The sequence below is a fragment of the Tupaia chinensis genome, unplaced genomic scaffold, assembly GCF_000334495.1.
Source record: "Tupaia chinensis unplaced genomic scaffold, TupChi_1.0 Scaffold000228_1, whole genome shotgun sequence".
NCBI classification, from domain to species: Eukaryota; Metazoa; Chordata; class Mammalia; order Scandentia; family Tupaiidae; genus Tupaia; species Tupaia belangeri.
In genome coordinates, this window is record NW_006159703.1 from 3,426,383 (window position 1) to 3,446,028 (window position 19,646).

Here is a 19,646-nt window from a genome sequence, read left to right on the forward strand (position 1 = left end):
AAGTAAACTTTAAAAAGACTTGAGTGGAAGGCATGAAGGGTTCTAAGAGGTGCAGAGTCATCTGTGTTCTAATGTGTTGAGGGCCTCCTTATTAAGTCCATCCTAGCCGGGTGGGCATGGGCAGCCTTACAGATATAGGGTCCTGGTTTGTGTCTGGGCACCAAGTACAGAGAACTTTGCCCATTCCTGTTGGAGGGGACCTGACCAAGTAAGGAATGAGGTTCATGTAGCTGCGACCCTGTGAAATGGGTTTCTGTGGATGAGAAGCTTTGCCTGTCTCCCAAGGGGAAGTCCTCTGCCCTGACTGTCCAGTTTTGAGATGTAGAGTCCATCTCTGAATACCTTGACCCAAAACCCGTCCTCATCATACTGCAGGACCTGAAAGATTAGGAGCCTTCTGGCAGCCACAGGCATGTTCTGAATCACAGGTTTCAATGTGCTTTAAGACTGGAAACCAGCTGCCCAATGAAGCAAAAGAGAAGGAGGATTTACATATGGAAGAACTTGGAAGGAGAAAATCACTATGCAAGGAAATGAAGTCATGGCTCCTGCAGCATAGAACATGGCCTGCCAGACTGGGGGATTACAGCCATGATTTAGACATCTCCAGAGACTGCAATCCACTATTACAATGAATATAGAGAAACTGGCACAATTTAGGGAGTGTGTCATGTCTGTTTATCATTTATTTGCATGCACTTTCAATGTAGACAGGTATCTAAGGAATTAGAACTTCTCCAGAAGATGATTCATTTCTCTTGTTTTTTAATCTTGGGTGTGTTATCTAAGAGGCATGAGGAATAATGGGCTTTAGTAAATTTGCTGCATTTCTTGTTCTATACATTTCCTCTTTACAAATAGCTACGTTAATAGTTTTGGAATGTCCACCAGCAGCACTGCCATATATTAACAAGTTTGATATATATTTTTAGGTTTATTTTGGGATAATTATAGACCTAGAGAAGTTGCAAAGATAATCAAGAGAGGTTCCCAGTTCTCTTCAGTGGTTAGATCTTCCCTAAGTATAATCCAGAGTCAAAGCCAAGAAATTGGGAGGTAAATGGTGGCATAGTGTTAAAATGCAACCACTGAGGCTGATCCACACGGGAAGATTTTAGCTTCACGTATAGAGACTTCTCTGAGTACATGGGACACATATGTGCCCTTGATCCAGGGCTGCCTGAACCTTGGGGTGGATTGTGGTGTCTGTTAGGGGGTGTTGTCTCTGTCTCTGTCTCTATTTCTCTGTGTCTCTTCTGCTCATGGAAGAAGTAAACTTTAAAAAAGAAAAAAAAAAAGGGACCAGCAATTAGCGTAATGGCTATGTCGCTGGACTCCCACACAGTCGACCGCGGTTCGAATCCCAGACCCGGTGGTTTAAACTCACGCTGGGCACATGTGCGTGCGTGCCCAAGATCCCTAGAGGAGCATGGGGAAGAAGGGATTGTGGCATGGCCATCCCCCCTGGGGGGTGATTTCTCGCTTTCTGTCTCTCTGTCTCTCTCTGTCTGTCTAGCGAGCGCACGCGCCCTATAGCAAAAACCTCTCCAAAAAAAGAAAAAGGAAAAAAAAAACAGAAAAAAAAACAAAAGCAAACAAGAAATTGACACTGGCGTGAAGTACATATAGTTCTGTGCCACTTTGTTATACATTTAGATTATTGTTACCACTTCACAACTCAAGCAAGATACAGAACTATTTCATCACCACAAACTTCTCATGTTTCCCTTTTGGAGTCACACCCATCTTTCCCTCCACCATCCATAAGCCCTGGCAGCTACCAATTTGTTCCCATCTCCATAATTTTGACATTTTGGGAAGGTGAGGCCAGTGGAATCCTACAGTATGTGATGTGTTGAGATCTGTCATTTTCACTGAGCGTGATGTACCTGAGATCCAACCAAGGTGCATGTGTCAGTAGTTTGCTCCTTTTTACTGGGGAGTAGCGTCCTTCGGTGTGATCATGCCATAGTTTGTTTAGACATTTACTCTTAAACAGACATTTTGGTTATTGGAGATTACAAAGAAAGCTACTATGAGCAATCTTGTACAAATTTGTTTGGATATATGTTTTCATTTCTCTGGGAAAGGTGCCCAGGAGTGTGGTTGCTTGGTTGTATGGTTAGTGTATTTTCTTTTCAGAAAGTACAACCACATATTGTATGATTCCATTTAAGTAAAATGTTTTATTTTTTAAAAGTGCCAAACTATGTTCCAGAGATTTTGCGCTGCTACCAGCGACATAGAAGAAATTCAATCTGTCCACATCCTCACCAGCATTTGGTATTGCCACTACTTTTCTATATTTACTGTTCTAATAGGTGTGCAGTCACATCCTATTCAGAGTCTTAATTTGTACTCTACCAGCTACATTGCCATATTTAAATAGCTTTATCAGGATATAATGTTAATACATATAATTCACTCATACGTATACTTGACGCTCAGTGACTCACCATATTCAGAGTATTGTGTGAGCATCACAACACATTAGAACATTTCATTACCTTGAAAAGAAACATTATCCTCTAGCCATTACCCTTTGAATCCTGCACCCCACTCCAGCACTAGACCAAGACTACTGAACTTTCCTTCTCTATATATTTGCCTATCTGTAAGTTTTATATAAATGGAGTCATTCGATGCATGGCTGTGACTGGCTTCTCTCACTTAGTATAATTATTTAATGCCCATCCATGTTGTAGCATGTATCAGTACTTTGTTTCCTTTTATTGACAGATTAATACTTTTTTTTTTTTTGGAGAGGTTTTCGCTATAGGGCGCGTGCGCTCTCCAGACAGACAGAGAGAGACATAGAGACAGAAAGCGGGAAATCACCCCCCAGGGGGGATGGTCACGCTGCAATCCCTTCTCCTCCATTCTCCTCTCGGGATCTTGGGCACGCACGCACACGCGCCCGGCGTGAGATTTAAGCCACCGGGTCCGAGACGCGAACCGCGGTCGACTACGTGGGAGTCCAGCGACATAGCCATTACGCTAACTGCTGGTTCCCAACAGATTAATACTTTGACGTATAGTTGTATTAGGTTTAATCCAGATATTTGTCTATTGATGAACATCTGTGCTATATCCACTTTTTGACTCTTACAGAGACATGCATATGCAAGTTTTGTGTAGACATGTTTTCAGTTCTCCTGGATATGTACCTAGAAGTGGGATCACTAGATCATATGGTGACTCTGTGCTTAACCATTTGAGGAATTGTCAGACAACTTCCATAATGATGGCACTATATTACACTCTCTTCTTTTTCTTTTGAGAGAGTTTTGCTATAGGGCACGTGTGCTAGCCAGAAAGACAGAGAAATAGAGCGACAGAAAGTGAGAAATCATTCGCCAGGGAGGATGGCCTCACTGCAATCCCTTCTCCTCTTGGGATCTTGGACATGCATGCACACGCACCCGGCATGAGTTTAAGCCACTGGGTGCGGGACTTGAACCACGGTTGACTACATGGGAGTCCAGCGACATAGCGATTACGCCAACTGCTGGTCCCTATATTACATTCTTGTCATCAATGTATAAAGTTTTAATTGTCTGCATATATCCCAAAAGTTATTATCTTGGGGCCAGCAGGTTGTGTGGTGGTTAGGGTGCTGGACTCCCATATGGCCAACCATGGTTTGTGTCTTGCTTTATCACTTTCTCTCTTTCTGTCTCTCTGGTGAGCACAGAGAGAGCAAATGAAATAATAATAATAATGAAAAATATAAAGTAAAAAAGAAAAAAAGTTATCTTTCTTTTTGATGATGAGTATGAAATGATACCTGATCATAATTGGGACTTCTATTTCCTCATTGTAGAGATCTTTTCCTCATTGAGCATCTTGTCATGTCCTTAATGATCATTTGTGTATTTTCTTTGGTGAACATTTTAGATCCTTTGTCCTTTTTAAATTGGGTTATTTGCATTTTTATTACTGAGTTTTAAGAGCTCTTTATATATTTTAAATATATGCCTTTTATCAGATATATAATTTTGCATATTTTCTCTTATTTTGTGCATTTTTTCCCTTTTTTCGGTAGTATTCTGTGAAGCACAAAAAGGTTTTAATTTTAATAATTTCCAGTTTATCTATTTTTCTCTTCTGTTGTTTTGCTTTTGGTGTTATGTCTAAGACACTGTGGCCTCATCCAAGATCATAAAGATTTAGACCTTTATTCTAAGAGTTTTATAGTTTTAGCTTCTTTGTGCAAGTTACACTTTGAGTTATCTTTTGTACCTAATGTGAGGGAGTTGTTCAAATTCATTCTATTACATGTAGCTATCCAGTTGTCCCAGCATCATTTGTTGAAAAGACTATATTTCCTTCTGCTTAAATGTTATGACACTCTTGTCAAAAATCAATGGACTGGATAGAATATCTTAAAAGTTTTTTCATTCGTGAAGCAGTGTGCATACACATAGATGAAGGAGAGAGAGAAAGAAAGAGAGAGAGAGACCCTCTGCAGAGTCTTTTCAACCTGCTATTGCCTTTTCCTGGTCCTTCAGCTCCTCCAGCTCCTCAGGATCTTGGACCTCTGCACAGGTGTTCAGCATATTTCCAGGCCAACTCAGTAATCCAAACCCAAGTACACCATGGACTAGACTATATCACCTTGGCTGGGCTGCCATATTTTTTTAGAATTTTTTTTTCTCTATTCAGATCTTCATTTCCTGAGAACCAATCAATTTAAGTTTCTATTTAAGGCTGAAACTGAAACTTCAGGAACAATGACTGTTAAAGTTGTAAAGGGTTACTTGTAATTTATCTTAAGTGCCATGTCATTCAAAAGAGATAAAACCTGTGAAAGTTACTGTACTCATAAGGTGGTTTTATTGTTTCATTGAAATACTTAGTCAATATTGATGTTAACTTTTCTGTTATTTTTCATTAATATTGTCCTACCATATTGGTGGCCTTAAGATAATGATAAAAAGAGGACAATGCGATTGGAAACTTCAGTGTGAAAGAGAACAGATAAGTCAAATATAAAATGCCTCATTGTCATTCTAAGGTGCTCTGAAGAGTTAATTCTCTGTTTTTTGCATCCTTTACTGAAACTTTAATTGATTCCCATGAGGCTTCTTTTATAATCTTTTCCTTTTTTTTCTTTTAGAGAGAGAGAGATTTTTGCTATAGGGTGCATGTGTTTGCCAGAGAGACAGAGTGAGACAGACAGACAAAAAGAGAGAAATTATCCCCTGGGGGAATGGCCATGCTACAATCCCTTCTCCTCTATTCTTCTCTAGGGATTTTGGGCATGCACACACACATGCCCAGAATAAATTTTAAGTTGCTGGGTCTGGGACTTAAGCCGCAGTCCACTATGTGGGAGTCCAGTGACGTAATCATCACGCTATCTGCTGGTCCTGATGCTTCCTTTCTTAGTAAGGATGATCTCTGAGAAAAGGAAAAAGATGAACTCAACTTGTAATTTTGAAGACCTTAATTTTAGGGCCAAAGAATTAGTTCTACAGGCTCTGGTTTGGTCATCTACGGGACCAGATACTCAAGTGTGTGTGTGTGTGTGTGTGTGTGTGTGTGTGAGAGAGAGAAAGATAAACTTATTTGAAGTTTACTGATTCTTACATTAAAACATAGGTTCTTCTGTTAAATTCAAGGACAGTTAACTTATTTACATTTATTTGATCTCATCTCTTTTTTTAAATAATAGTAAATATCCTTTACTTTGCCAGAGAAAGCATGTCCTGAGAGACAGAGAAAGAGAGGGAGAAGTGAGAAAGGACTCCTTGATAAGGGACAGTCATGCCACTCTTCCATTTCCCCTCTTTTTTTGAATTTTGGACATGCATGCACATGTGCCTGACATATTGGGTTGTGGGGGAAGTAATGATATATTTTCCTGTTTTGTTTTTGAGAGAGATTTTTGCTGTAGGGCATGTGTTCTTGCCAGAGAGACAGAGAGAGATGGAGAGACATAAAGTGAGAAATTACTACCTCCCACCCCAGAGGGACAGTCATACCACAATCCTCCCCTTCTCTGTTTTCTTCTTGGGATTTTGGGCACATATCCACATAAACCTGGCATGAGTTTCAAGCTACCAGGTCAAAGACTTGAACAATGGTTGACCATGTGGGAGTATAGCACCTTAACCACTACAACACCTGCTGATCTCATATTTTTTTGTTTTTATATGCAAAAATGCATCATGAGTTTCCTGACAACCCATTATTTCTCAAGTTTTTGAATCTGGGACCCAAAGTGCACAGTTGGCCATGTGTGATCCAGCTGGCATATCTACTGTGCCATTGACTGGCCCCTTACCTATGTTTTAAAAAAGAGGATCTATTGTAGAATTCCATTTCTCTAATAGTAACCTCAATGTTTTCCCCTTCTATATACTTACACAGAGAGATATCTACCTAACGACAATTCCTTGTTTATTTATTATTTATGTGATAGAGTGTGTGTGAGAGAGAAGGAAAGTGAGAAATATCCCTCTAGGGGGATGGCCATGCTGCAATATCTTCTCCTCCACTCTCCTGGGATTTGGGGCACACATGCACCCAGTGCAATTTTCAAGCTGTGTCAGCCACATGGGATCCAGCACCTTAAACTCCATGCCACCTGCTGGCCCTAGTGACTACTTCTTTGTGGTATGATATGGAGGTAAATTTTCCTGGTTTTCATTATTGTTTATAGGCTTTTTAAAAAAAAATAGTTTTTTATTTTAAAATAATTTAAATCACTATAGCAAGTTAGAAAAGTCATGCAAACTGTCACTTAGCTTCTTCCTAAGGTAACATCTTATATCTTACTTATAACTGTATAATAGGTATAATGTATAATGGCCAACTCAGAAAAGTGACATCCATACAATACACACTACAGAATTTGTTCGACTTTTATCAGGGTTTTTTAAAATTGTTTTTAATTTTTTATATTTTTTTGAGAGGATTTTTGCTGTTATATTTTTATTTTTACCATAGGGTATGTGTGCTCACTGGAGAGAGAGAGACAGAGAGAGAGGAAAAGTGAAAAGTAAGCCCCCGGGGGGGATGATATGCCACAATCCCTTTTCTTTAATTCTTCTCTTGGAATTTTGGGCCTCCATGCACATGTGACTGGCATGTTTTTTGGGCTACCAGGTTTTAGACTCTAACTGCACAGTTGGCCATAGTGGGAATCCAGCAGCCCTTCACCACCATGCCACCAGGCCCCAAGTCAGTCTTTACGTACACTCATTTGCGGTGGTGCTTCTTATTCCTCAGGGAGTTACTGCTACTGGGGTTTGGGTAGGGAGCATACTAAAGTTTGTAAGTATAATACTACCTAGCTTGGAAAGTCCCACTGTCAATCATCCATGTAGTACTGGCTGGAAGTTATCTCATCCTTCTAAAATTACTAATAATGGTGTGTGTTTCAGGTGGCTTGCACCAGCCCTGGAAGCTAATTGTTAAACTTTATTTGTGATAGTTTCATGTCAGCCCTGGCGAAATAATTGGCTCATCAAAATCTGAGAAGATTATACATTAAGCTCCACCCTGTCTCCATAGAGCCTGTCTACTAGCTCCTCACTCTGCAGGGTTTCCATGGCTTTGGTTAATTCCAGTGTCCTACAGACCTCTTCTTATCTGAGTCTCAGTAAAACCTGTGCCTTAGTAGAAGATTCTCTTATTAGTCATGATACTTCTTTTCTTCAGGGTTATAAAGTAGGGCAGCTAAATAATCTAATACCAAAGCAAGATGTTCTGTTAATGGATTCTAATACCTTATTATATGACCATTCTGGCTAACTCACTTCCATTTTATCAAACAACTTTATGGTTAAAAAAAAGTATATTCAAAAGTATATTTAAAAATGATATATGTTTAGTTTTTTATATATAACTATATATAATTATATATATTAAGTATTCTCATAAGTGTGTATGCCTGTGTGTGTGTATTTATTTCTCTCTATATATATATATGGAGAGAGGAAAATTGAGAGAGCGAGAGAACATTTGAGGGCTGTGTGCTGGGAGGGAGATTGAGTGGAAGCCTCCCAGTCCCCCTCTCAATTCTCACCAAGTAGGCAGCTGTTGAACTCATCCACCTTCAGGGGTCGTTAGCTCTCCGGTTCCATCTCTTTCTCTGTGGACCTACAGGGACTCACAGGGTCCTTTTTGTTGATGCAGGTGATGGGAACTGGGAAGAGAACCTTTGTTAAACCCTTGTTTAAACTTTTCATGAGCCAAAAGTCATGGAAATTCTTTGCAGATAACAGTGTGGGTTCATAAACTTCTGGATAGTGAGGAGTCACATCTTCTCATCTTTAGCAAAAAACTCAGTTGTGTTTCCTCTTAATATTTAGTCCATTAACTGTAGGTGGAAAAAGAGTAAAACAGAAACCAAAACCAAACTTTCCTGAATTCTCCTCTCATCACATGTGTTGTTCATTTAGCAGACATGTAAGGACTGAATGTTTTATGTGTGGCTGATTCCAGCTGCTGGAGGAGTATTAAGTATTCTCTCATATTTACAAGCTAGTAACCGTTTGAAGGTAAAGTCACACTGGCAGTATAATAGTGGAATGAGCTTATGTCTTTGGAGTTAAACCTGAGTTCAAATTCTGACCCAGCCACTTATTGGCTGAATAAACTTGGGCAGGTTACTTCATTTTTATCTTAATTTTCTCGTTAGTAAGTGCAAATTTCTTGAGAGCATGAATAATAATTATTGAACTTTGCTATGCATTAGAGAATGGTTTGTCCCCCACAGGTTCATGCCTTATAATTTGGTCCCTAATATAAGGCATTGGGAAGCAGTGAAACCTTTATGAGGAAGATATACCTTTAAGGCGATTGGCATGTGAACGAGAGAGGAAGGACTGAGAGAGGAAGACCCACCTACATTGTTCCAGGCACCATCCAATTGGCTAGGACTGTGGGAGGGACAGAGGAAATGGGAAAGTCTGTTTCTTCTTCCTTTCACTCTCTCCATGAGGCTGCTGACTCCGTCCATGTAGCTTCTTTTGATCATTTTGAGATGTAGACTAGAGGCTAGCCCAATGCCATGTCCATGCTCTTGGACTTTCCAGCTACTAGAATTGTGAGTCAAATAAAGCTCTATTTGTTATAAGTCACCAAGCTCAGGTTTTTCTGTTTAGCAATACAATAACATTATACAGAAAAACTACCCTGTCTGAGGCATTTTTATGTATATTTTTACAGTATTTTTTAAAGTTAATTTTAGTTAAACTATAAACATAACCCCAGGTTGTATTATTTCCAACTGGGAGAAATTAAAAATAAAATTTCAGAGACATTTATGAAGTTGATCAAGATTATGGGGAACAGAGCTGGGATTCAAACATAGGATTCTAAAAATCTGTGTTTCTGGACCACTTAAGGTCATCTAACACATGACAAAATGCATGACACATTTCTGTCACACAGTAGGGACTCAGTCATTGCCATATTTTTATTTAATCTCTAATGAACTATATGTATTAGTTTGTTGATAATTATATTTATGTATAGGACTATATAATGTATTAAACATTAATTAAATTAATTTTATTGTAATTTTAGTGGAAAGTTCACAAAAATTGAAGTCAGATGATCTGACCTAAGTCTTAGCTCTGCCAATAGGTGAACCACTTACACAAGAATTCTCACTTATGACATACCTACCACATTGTTCAATAAATATTTTGTTGAGAATGTGGGCTGGAAGGTGGTACAGGGATAAAATGTGAAACTCCTTGAAGCTCTTACATTAGAAGGTTCCATGTTTGTGTCTGGAGACTTTCCCAAGCATACCGCAAGCACACGCACTGCTCTGCAGCTGACTGAAGGTGGGGGTGGATCACAGAATCAAATCCTGTGTTAGGGGTACTGTCTCTCTCAGGCTGTTTTGCGCATATAAGAAGAGCCTTGCTTTTCTGATTGTACAGTCGGCTACCAAGATGGCGCCACAGAAAGACAAGAAGCCTAAGAGGTCAGTCTGGAAGTTTAATTTGGACCTTACCTTACTCATCCAGTAGAAGATGGATTTTTTTTTGACTCTGGAAATTTTGAACAATTTCTATGGGAAAAGGTTAAAGTCAATGGGAAAACTGGTAACCTCGGAATGTTGTTCACATTGAACGCCTCAAGAATAAAATTACTGGGAACCAGCAGTTAGCGTAATGGCTATGTCACTGGACTCCCATGTAGTCGACGGTGGTTTGCGTCCCAGACCTGGTGGCTTAAAACTCACGCTGGGCACGTGTGCGTGCGTGCCCAAGATCCCGAGAGGAGAATGGAGGAGAAGGGACTGCGGCGTGACCATCCCCCCTGGGGGGTGATTTCTCGCTTTCTTTCTCTATGTCTCTGTCTGTCTGGCGAGCGCACGCGCTCTATAGTGAAAAAACCTCTCCAAAAAAAAAGAAAAGGAATAAAATTACAGTTGTTTCTGAGAAACAGTTCCCTAAAAGGTATTTGAAATACCTCACCAAGAAATACCTTAAGAAGAACAACCTTTATAATTGGCTTCGTGTGGTTGCATCTGACAGACTTATGAACTTCATTATTTCCAGATTAGTCAAGATGAAGAAGGGTCAGAGTCTGAAGACTAGAATCGTCTTATTGGGTTTTGCTTACTGAATAAAACAAATAAAGGATACATAAGAAAGAATCATCTGGAAATAGACTTGTAGTTTATTAATAAATAAAAATCACTGCTTGTAAAAAAAATAGGAAGAAATAGCCTTTAAAAATTAACAAACAAACACAGGAATAAACGTGAAAGTCTTTTTCCAGGTCTTAAAAGATAACTCTCATTGTAATGTACACAAATGAAAAATTAAAAAGTAGAACGCTCAAATGAGTTAACAGTCACGTCTGAGGTGGAGGTGCCCCAAACCACAGCAGTTCTTCTATAGCACCCCCTGTGGTTCCAATAGGTCCTGCAAGAGCATTGCACATGCTTCCCAAAGGTGTTTCTTGTTAGCATTTTGCTTGGATTGACCCTGGCACTTGATAGCTACTCTTCTATGGCCTGTAAATCATAGACTGAACAGGACGACATAGTTCTTTAAATGAACTACTGCTTATTTACTTACCGGTGAAATACTCTTGCTGAAAACATTGTGCCTGGCTGTGCCAGAGTCAGGGAAGGATCATGAAGGCGTAGATCTCTGGGGTAAGAAGCATCCTTTTGATTTTTAAATTTTTCTTGCCAGAGGGCACATGTGCTTGCCTAAGAGAGAAAGAGAGAGAACTTCTCCCCACCAGGGGACATGATCACGCAGCATTTTCCTTCATTTCTTCTCTTTGGGGTTTTGGACACACGTCCACATGAACCCTGTTTGTTTTTCAAAGCCACCACTGCTGGGGTTTGAATCCCATATGACTATGTGGGTTCCAGCTCCCAGTGCACAGGCTTAACTGCTATGCTACAGGGCCAACCCAGAAGCATCTTTTTGTACTACTGTCCTTTGCTATTTTAAGCTCTTATATTGATCTCTTGTCTCTCTTTTTAATGCCAACAAGTGAACTGAAAACATAACTAATAAAAGTGTGATTTATTAAGGTTTGAATATTTACCAGTCACACGTTTTAACTTTTTGCACTAATCCTGTAACATATCTTCTTTAATTTTCACAACTGCCCGATGAAGTAGATCATATTATTATTTCCATTTTATAAGTAAGGAAGGGGATGCTTAGAATGGTGAAGTTACTCATTCGATGCCACATCCCTGGTCGCAGAGATAGGACTGGGATTCAGTCTGCCTGTCTCTTATACACACATTGTCTCTTGGAACAGAGTAGAAAGAAAAAATAGGTCAGAAAGAGAAAAGACAAACATAATTGGATCTCGGCTTTACTTCAATCTGTAATTAAAATAAAATGGAAGCACCAGGCTTATTTGAACTACACCTCCACTACTGAGGCTCCCCTATAACCAGGGGGATGTCAAGACCAAGAAGCAGGGATCCTTTGCCAATTACAGAGTGACTTGTTAAATGCCATTTTGGGTTCTAAATGGCAGACTCAGGGAGTAATATCTTATCTAGTAGATGCTTTGTAAGAACAACAAGTTATTGCTGTTTTTCATACCTGTGCTTATTAGGAGGTAAATGTTTTTAAAGGACCAATTCCTGTGTTTTTGCTAATAATCTCTTTAAGACACGTAATATGTCCTGGAAAAGGTATTTAAAACATAGCACTGTTATTTTTTAAAATTCAAAGGTATCCACATAATAAGATAATAGTAACTTTAAACACAATAACGTATCTTCCCTTGTGTGTTCTGTCAGGGGAACTTGCTTTGGAGGTGGGAAATGATGGAATTAAATCTGATGAACTGGATGAACTGCCTAGAGGCTCCTCTGTCTGGCATCCAAAATATTTGAAAACTGTAACTGGTCACTAAGTTTCCCTGAACCTTTGTGTTTGTAAATGAATTTTTGCCGCCTGAGTGAAGACAACAACCCAGCCTTCCTGAAATAAGAAAAGCCTGCAAACCCCGAGATGAAATAGCATGCTTCACGAGTAGACAGGCAATGCTTATATTTAGGTTATTGCTTTCACATGGATGTTTGGAATAAAAACACAAAACTAAGGGACACAAATTATCATATAAAATCAGTTTCAGATTTTCCTTGGCACACACTTTGTCCTGAACATTTGAACAAATGCCCCCTCTTGTGGCCAGATTAATAAAAAACAGAAAAATTCTCCTTAACCAGGAGGATAATACAAAGTGAACAGGAAATGAGGTCGTTTCTTTGCATGTGTGTGTTTTCTGAAAGATTTGCGTTTATGAGAGAACTTCTCCTTCAAAAGAAGAGAAGAAAGAATGGAAGGAAGTAACAAAACAACAAACAGGGAACAACAATAGCTTTCCAGGGGCCGACACGTGGCAGGGTGGTTAAAATGCTGGACTCCCATATGGCCAACCATGGTTCAAGTCCTAGACCTGGTGGCTTGTCTTCTCACTCTCCCTTTCTCTTTCTGGTCAAATTAGAGAATAATAAATAAATAAAATAAAATAATTCTTTAAAAAAATACTTTCCAGTAAACTAGCCTAGTTTACCCATTTCAACTTTCATGGAGCTTAGATCTTCCAAAGAAGTGAGTCCTCCTGCCACAATCCAATATATATACAACAGAATTAGAATAGTAAGACTCTGCTGGGTGCTAGAACTCCTGCTAAATGCTGGGGGTGGGAAGTGAAAAAGCATATTTCCTTCCTTCAAATAACTCAGATTTAATTGAGAGGTTAGTGGAGAGGAACAGAACAAGTAACTTTCGTATACCCAGTACATAGCAAGCGAGACACACATAGGACCCTTTAGGAAAACAAAGGCTATTTGTCCAACTGTTGAAGGAGACGATAACTAAGCTGATTCTTCAAGTATAAGTAAGGTTTATCCAGGTGAGATAAATGGGGAAAGTGTTCTTGGACATAAATAACATAAGACAAATGTATCTACTAGCTCTTCGGACCTTCCAAGGTTGTGCGTGTGTGTGTGTGTGTGTGTGTGTGTGTGTGTGTCTGTGTGTAGATGGGACATAACAGTGTAAGGCTGTATGAGAGAATTTTTAAAAGTTTATGGAAAAATGGGACCAGCAGTTGGCATAATGGCTATGTTGCTGGACTCCTGTGTAGTTGACCATGGTTCAAGTCCTAGACCCGGTGACTTAAACTCACAGTGGGTGCATGTGCAAGCATGCCTAAGATCCCAAGAGGAGAATGGAGGAGAAGGGATTGCAGCATGGCCATCCCCCCTGGGGGGATGATTTCTCGCTTTTTGTCTCTCTGTCTTTCTGGCAAATGCATGTGCCCTATAGAAAAACCTCTCCAAAAATCCAGAATCCATTCTAAGGAGAAATGATAAAGACATATACTCATCATCTTGCCTTATTTCCAAGTTTTGAACATCTTTTCTGCATATGTTTCTGTAGTGGTCCTAAGAATATTTAATGTGCATTTTTATATTTAATTCATATCCTACCATTACACAACAAAGATTTGAAGTGGTATAACTGAAAGGCAAACCAATAGGAACAATAAAATAAAAAGAAGTAGGACTGATAAGATGCCATGATTAAAATTTAGATAAATTTATGTATTTTAAGCAGTCAGGGCAAAATTTAGAAACACTAGCTTTCAAGGTGGTTGTTTAGTTTTCTCCTCCTCATAAATAGTAAAGGGAAGTGTCATGTGTGACTTACACAGATAATATTGATATAATTGCCTTGTTCTCAATATTTTTAAAGTGATTAAAAATCATGGGTCACCAATGACTATTTTTAGTCTTTTGATCAAAACAAATGCCTGTTTTTATAAGTGCATGTGCATGCACAAAAAAATGTATTCGTGGGGACCAGCAGTTAGCGTAATGGCCATGTCGCTGGACTCCCACGTAGTCAACCACGGTTCGAGTCCCGGACCTGGTGACTTAAAGTCACGCCAGGTGCATGTGCATACATGCCCAAGATCCCGAGAGGAGAATGGAGGAGAAGGGATTGTGGCGTGGCCATTCCCCCTGGGGGGTGATTTCTCACTTTCTGTCTCTATGTTTCTCTCTGTCTGTCTGGCGAGCACACGCGCCCTATAGCAAAAACCTCTCCAAAATAAAAAATGTATTCCTTAAGAGCAGATTTTTCTTTATTTTCAATGAGAAAAATCATCACAATTCACCCTCACATTCCATATGGAACTACGAAGTTGCATAAATAGAAGGAACATTCTTTGGAACATTCTTTATGAGCCGTATGGCACAAGTCTTTGCCCATGGGCATTGGATGACACATCTGCTCCGCTGTGACTGTGACTTGTTGGTATAGGTCAGAGGCAGGGCTGTGTTATGAACCTGTAGAAAGAGTCCCTTGTGTGGCTTGTGTATAGGCCGGTGAATATCTCATCTCACTGCAGTAAAGTAGTGTTATCCACCCCTTTTAATGTATCCAGAAGATATTCGGGTACTTTCCTCTGGAGCGAGAAGAGATCAGTTGTTAACATGATAATACATTAAAGTTACAGTCATTTGCTCCATAATAATGTTTTGGCCAATGACAGGCCTCAAATACGATAGTGATTCCATAAGGAAAATATAGGCTATGCAGTCCTGCCTCGGTGTATAGTAGACCGTCTCTTCTAGGTTTGTGTAGGCACATTCTCTGACGTTTGCCAACAAGATCCCCTAACAACTAACAACACATCTCTCAGACCATATTCCTATCATTGCGTGTGCATAACTGTTCTCATATAATTGGAGTTAATCAAAACAGAGCTTTTCATTTGTACAATTAGATAGAATCCATCATAAAAACTGACTATTTCATGGCAAGCTGACATACTTGGTATATTTCTCATAGACTTAGTTGTACATCATCATCATATTATGTAGATTATGAGGTCTTGAGGACTGGGGCTATATCTTATTCCTTTCTGAGTTGAAATCTGATATAGTTCCTAGCATATAAGTGCCTCCTATGAATGGTTGGCAATATTGTAATGAGCTGACGAGTGACTTTTCTTTGCTAGTAAAAATAAAAAATGTAGGTAACAGCTGTTGGCAGAATGGCTATGTCGCTGGACTCCCGTGTAGTCGACCGTGGTTTGAGTTCCAGACCAGGTGGCTTAAACTCATGCTGAGTGCATGTGCGTGCGTGCCCAAGATCCCAAGAGGAGAATGGAAGAGAAGGGATTGCGGCATGGCCATCCCCCATGGGGGGTGATTTCTCACTTTCTGTCTGTCTTTCTCTGTCTTTCTGGTGAGGGCATGCACCCTATAGCAAAAACAAACAAACAAACAAAAATCCAAAAAACAACAAACCAAAAAAAATCTCTCCATAAAAAAGAAAAAAAATTACAAATAAAGGGAGAAAACATAGCATGTATCTTTTTGAACTCACTTTTTCTTTCTTCTTTTAAAGGAATTATTTTATTTAACTTTATTTATTCATTTATTTTAATTCTATTAGAGATGGAAAGTGAGAGAGGTGGGGGGGGGTAAGAAAGCAAGCCACCAGGTCTGGGACTTGAACCATGGTCAACCATGTGGGAGTCCAGTGCCTTTAACCACCACACCACCTGCCAGCCCCATCTTTCTTTTTCTTTCTTAAGAATTATTTTATTTTAACTTTATTTATTATTATTTTCCAATTTTACCAGAGAGAGACAGAGAGAGAGAGAAAAAAAGGAAGTGAGAAAGGAAGCTACCAGATCTGAGACTTGAACCATGGTTGGCCATGTGGGAGTCCAGCTATGTTTTTCTATCCAAAAATGCATTGTGACTTTTCTGATAACCCAATAAAATTTTATTTACTTGTTCTTTATAGTGACCTGTAAGATTGACCTTCATACTGTGCTGTATTGGTTCCTTGTTTCATGAATACCTGGGGTTTTAGCATGCTAGACAAAAAGCTCTTTGATCTTAGTTCCATATATTCCAGGTTACAGAGATGGGCAAATAATAGATTCTCATCTAACACACCTAACTTATTACATTTGGTGGTCTACAAAGCAAAGCAGAAGGGTAGGTGGAGAGAAGAAAAATATCTACAGAGTAAGGATAGCAAAAAGCCAGCTAGACTCTCTTCCAAACAATACTCAGAACAGGGGTGATAAGGATCCTATTTCTTTCTCAGTGAGTGTAAATTCTGCAATGGTTTCCTCCTCCTGTTCAAGACAGGCATACTAAAAAATTCAGAGTGGAGAGATGAGAAATCAATCTACTATCTTTTATGTACAGTTTACTTTCTGACATAGCACTTATAATCCTGATTTACCTCACCTTATTTTTCAAAGGTAAATGAGAGTTGGGTCTAGCAGATGGTGTAATATTTACATCACTGGGCTCCCAAGTAGTCCATCACGGTTCAAGACCTGGACCCAGTGGCTTAAAACTCATGCTGGGTGTGTGTGAATATATGCCCAAAATCCCCAGAAGAGAGTGGAGGAAAAGAGACTGTGGTATGGCCATTCCACCCCCTGCCCACCAGGGGGATTTCTTGCTTTCTGTCTCTTTCTCTGTCTCACCAGTGAGTGCATGTGCCCTATAGCAAAAAATTTAAAAAAAAAAAAAAAGTAAACAAAATATCAGATAAAAAAACAAAAACAGAAAACAAAGCCCAGGGCTGGATGTAGCCTAGTAATTAAAGGGGCTGGATCCCATTTGGCTGACTATAGTTTGAGTCCTGGTATGAGTGGCTTGAAAAATACACTGGATGCATAGGTGTGCATGCCCCAAATCCTGACAGGGTGGAGAAATGGAGAAGGGATTGTGGTGTATCCACTTTCCTCACTTCTGTCTCTCTGTCTCTCTCTGTCAAGCACACATGCCCTCCGGCAACTGAAAAAAAAAAAAAAGAAAAAATACCAAAACCAAACCCAACGACCTATTAACAGTGCAAGATAAAAGTTTTTAAAAAATGCAGTTGTTTTATTTTTATATAAACTAAAACACCAGAGTTCATTGATTCCTATATTAAATACATAAATTATAAAATAACCATTCATAAAACTTTACATACAATAAGTGATTCCAATCTCTACGGTAATACATACAGTACATATACATGTTTGGTGTACTTCAGAGGATCATTCTGGTGAAACTCAGTCCACGTATATTTTTCTTTCATTAATAAACAAGCACTGAAGCAATACATGGAGTCATGCTAGCGAGATGGAGAGAAAGAACTCCAATTGAGACGGCCGATTAGATGAAAGCTCTGAAAAAGCAGCCCCCTGGCTACATTAATAGAGTAGACATCTAGGGACTTATGTATTCAAATGCATTAGCTCTACACTTGAGCCCCACAGAACTGGATCTTGAAGGTTAAAACATGCATTCTTGGAATGGGGTTTTTAGCTGCTAAAGACATGGGACTTTTGGCTAATATGAATACTGTAGATTGTGCTGTACTTTCTGTTGCTCTTCAAAAAAAAAAAAAATCAAAATCAACCATTTGCTGGTTTATGGGCCTGGATAATTGAAAACCAAGGAGTAGCCTTTGCCTTCGTCAACCACAAGAAATAGTAGTAATAAACAGAGGGTGGGGGAAGAGAGATGAGGCAGGCAAGGCGGGCAACAGAACAAATACCAGATGCTAAACAAAAACCTGAGTCCCCCAGAAGCATCAGAAAAACCCCATCTTGAAGTCCTCCGCTCTAGGACAGAAGTACACATGTAGTAAGCGCTCACACCACCGTACTATATACAGCATATATATGTGTATGTATGTACATCACATATTTATAAAAAGTCTGGGCTTAGATCTGCTGGTTTATGGGCCTGGATAATTGAAAACCAAGGAGTAGCCTTTGCCTTCGTCAACCACAAGAAATAGTAGTAATAAACAGAGGGTGGGGGAAGAGAGATGAGGCAGGCAAGGCGGGCAACAGAACAAATACCAGATGCTAAACAAAAACCTGAGTCCCCCAGAAGCATCAGAAAAACCCCATCTTGAAGTCCTCCGCTCTAGGACAGAAGTACACATGTAGTAAGCGCTCACACCACCGTACTATATACAGCATATATATGTGTATGTATGTACATCACATATTTATAAAAAGTCTGGGCTTAGATCTGCCTCACTGTGGGAAGTCGCTATGGTTAATGGAGAGAAATAGGCACATTTTTGTGAGCTGTCAGTCAGATATAAATGATTGCTATTGTTAATGGATACTGGGGATCTCTTTTTGGTTGGGAGATTGCATCACCCATTTTTTAGTAAGTTCACGGAGTCTTGATTGTAGGCAAGACTGGACTTGAAATTGTTTACATACCTCATTCCTACCCTGCAGAACTTTGCATATACTAAGGATAGACATGTAAGTGTGGGTGCAAGGTCCTTCCTGTAAAACAAACAACAAAAAAACAAAATCCAGGGAACTTCACTAAATCAATAAACTGTACTTACAAATTTGACACACATAGCAATTTATAATCTTATTTTTGCCACAACACTCCTTTAAGTACATCTTTAGTAATTCTGATTAAACATTGAACTTGGACTCTCAACAAGAGAAGATTTATTAGGAAGAACTAAACTGCCAAACTAGACAGCAGGAGAATGTGAATCGGCCCTGCCCAGTTCTGAAACGGAATCAGATTTTGGCACTGTAAGGATCAACTCCAACCTTGTGTATGTCGGAATCCTCTTGCCAATATGCCTGAAATCCTGCCTCAAGACACTATATTATATGGAAATGACAAGGCAGTTGAACAAAATGGACGCTTTCCTCCCTTCAGAACTTAAGACCCACTTTTTTCTTTTTTTTTTTCCTCTTCAGAAAACAGAAGTTTACTGGAAAGAGGGGCTTGGGTCCTTTCTGGAAGCATTAACTTATGACATAACCAGTCATCTAGGATTTATTTTGATAATATTTCTTTCAAGAGTTATTTTGAACTTCTTCAAATAATAGATGAATCTAAATTACTAAAGTAAAGCTATCTTTAAATTACCAGAATTTTGTTACAAAAATTTCACCAAGGGCAATAAGCAATGCAATTACTAAATAACAGCAAACTCTTACTCTGTCCTGTGAGAGCGTGTGTGTGTGTGTGTGTGTTCTGTTCCACTCTGACAGAACAAAAAATACTATCAAATATTTAAAAAATAAAATGTCTATACCGTCCATCTATTTCGATGTAATAAAACACAGATGATCCAATTAATTTAAACATCAACATTAAA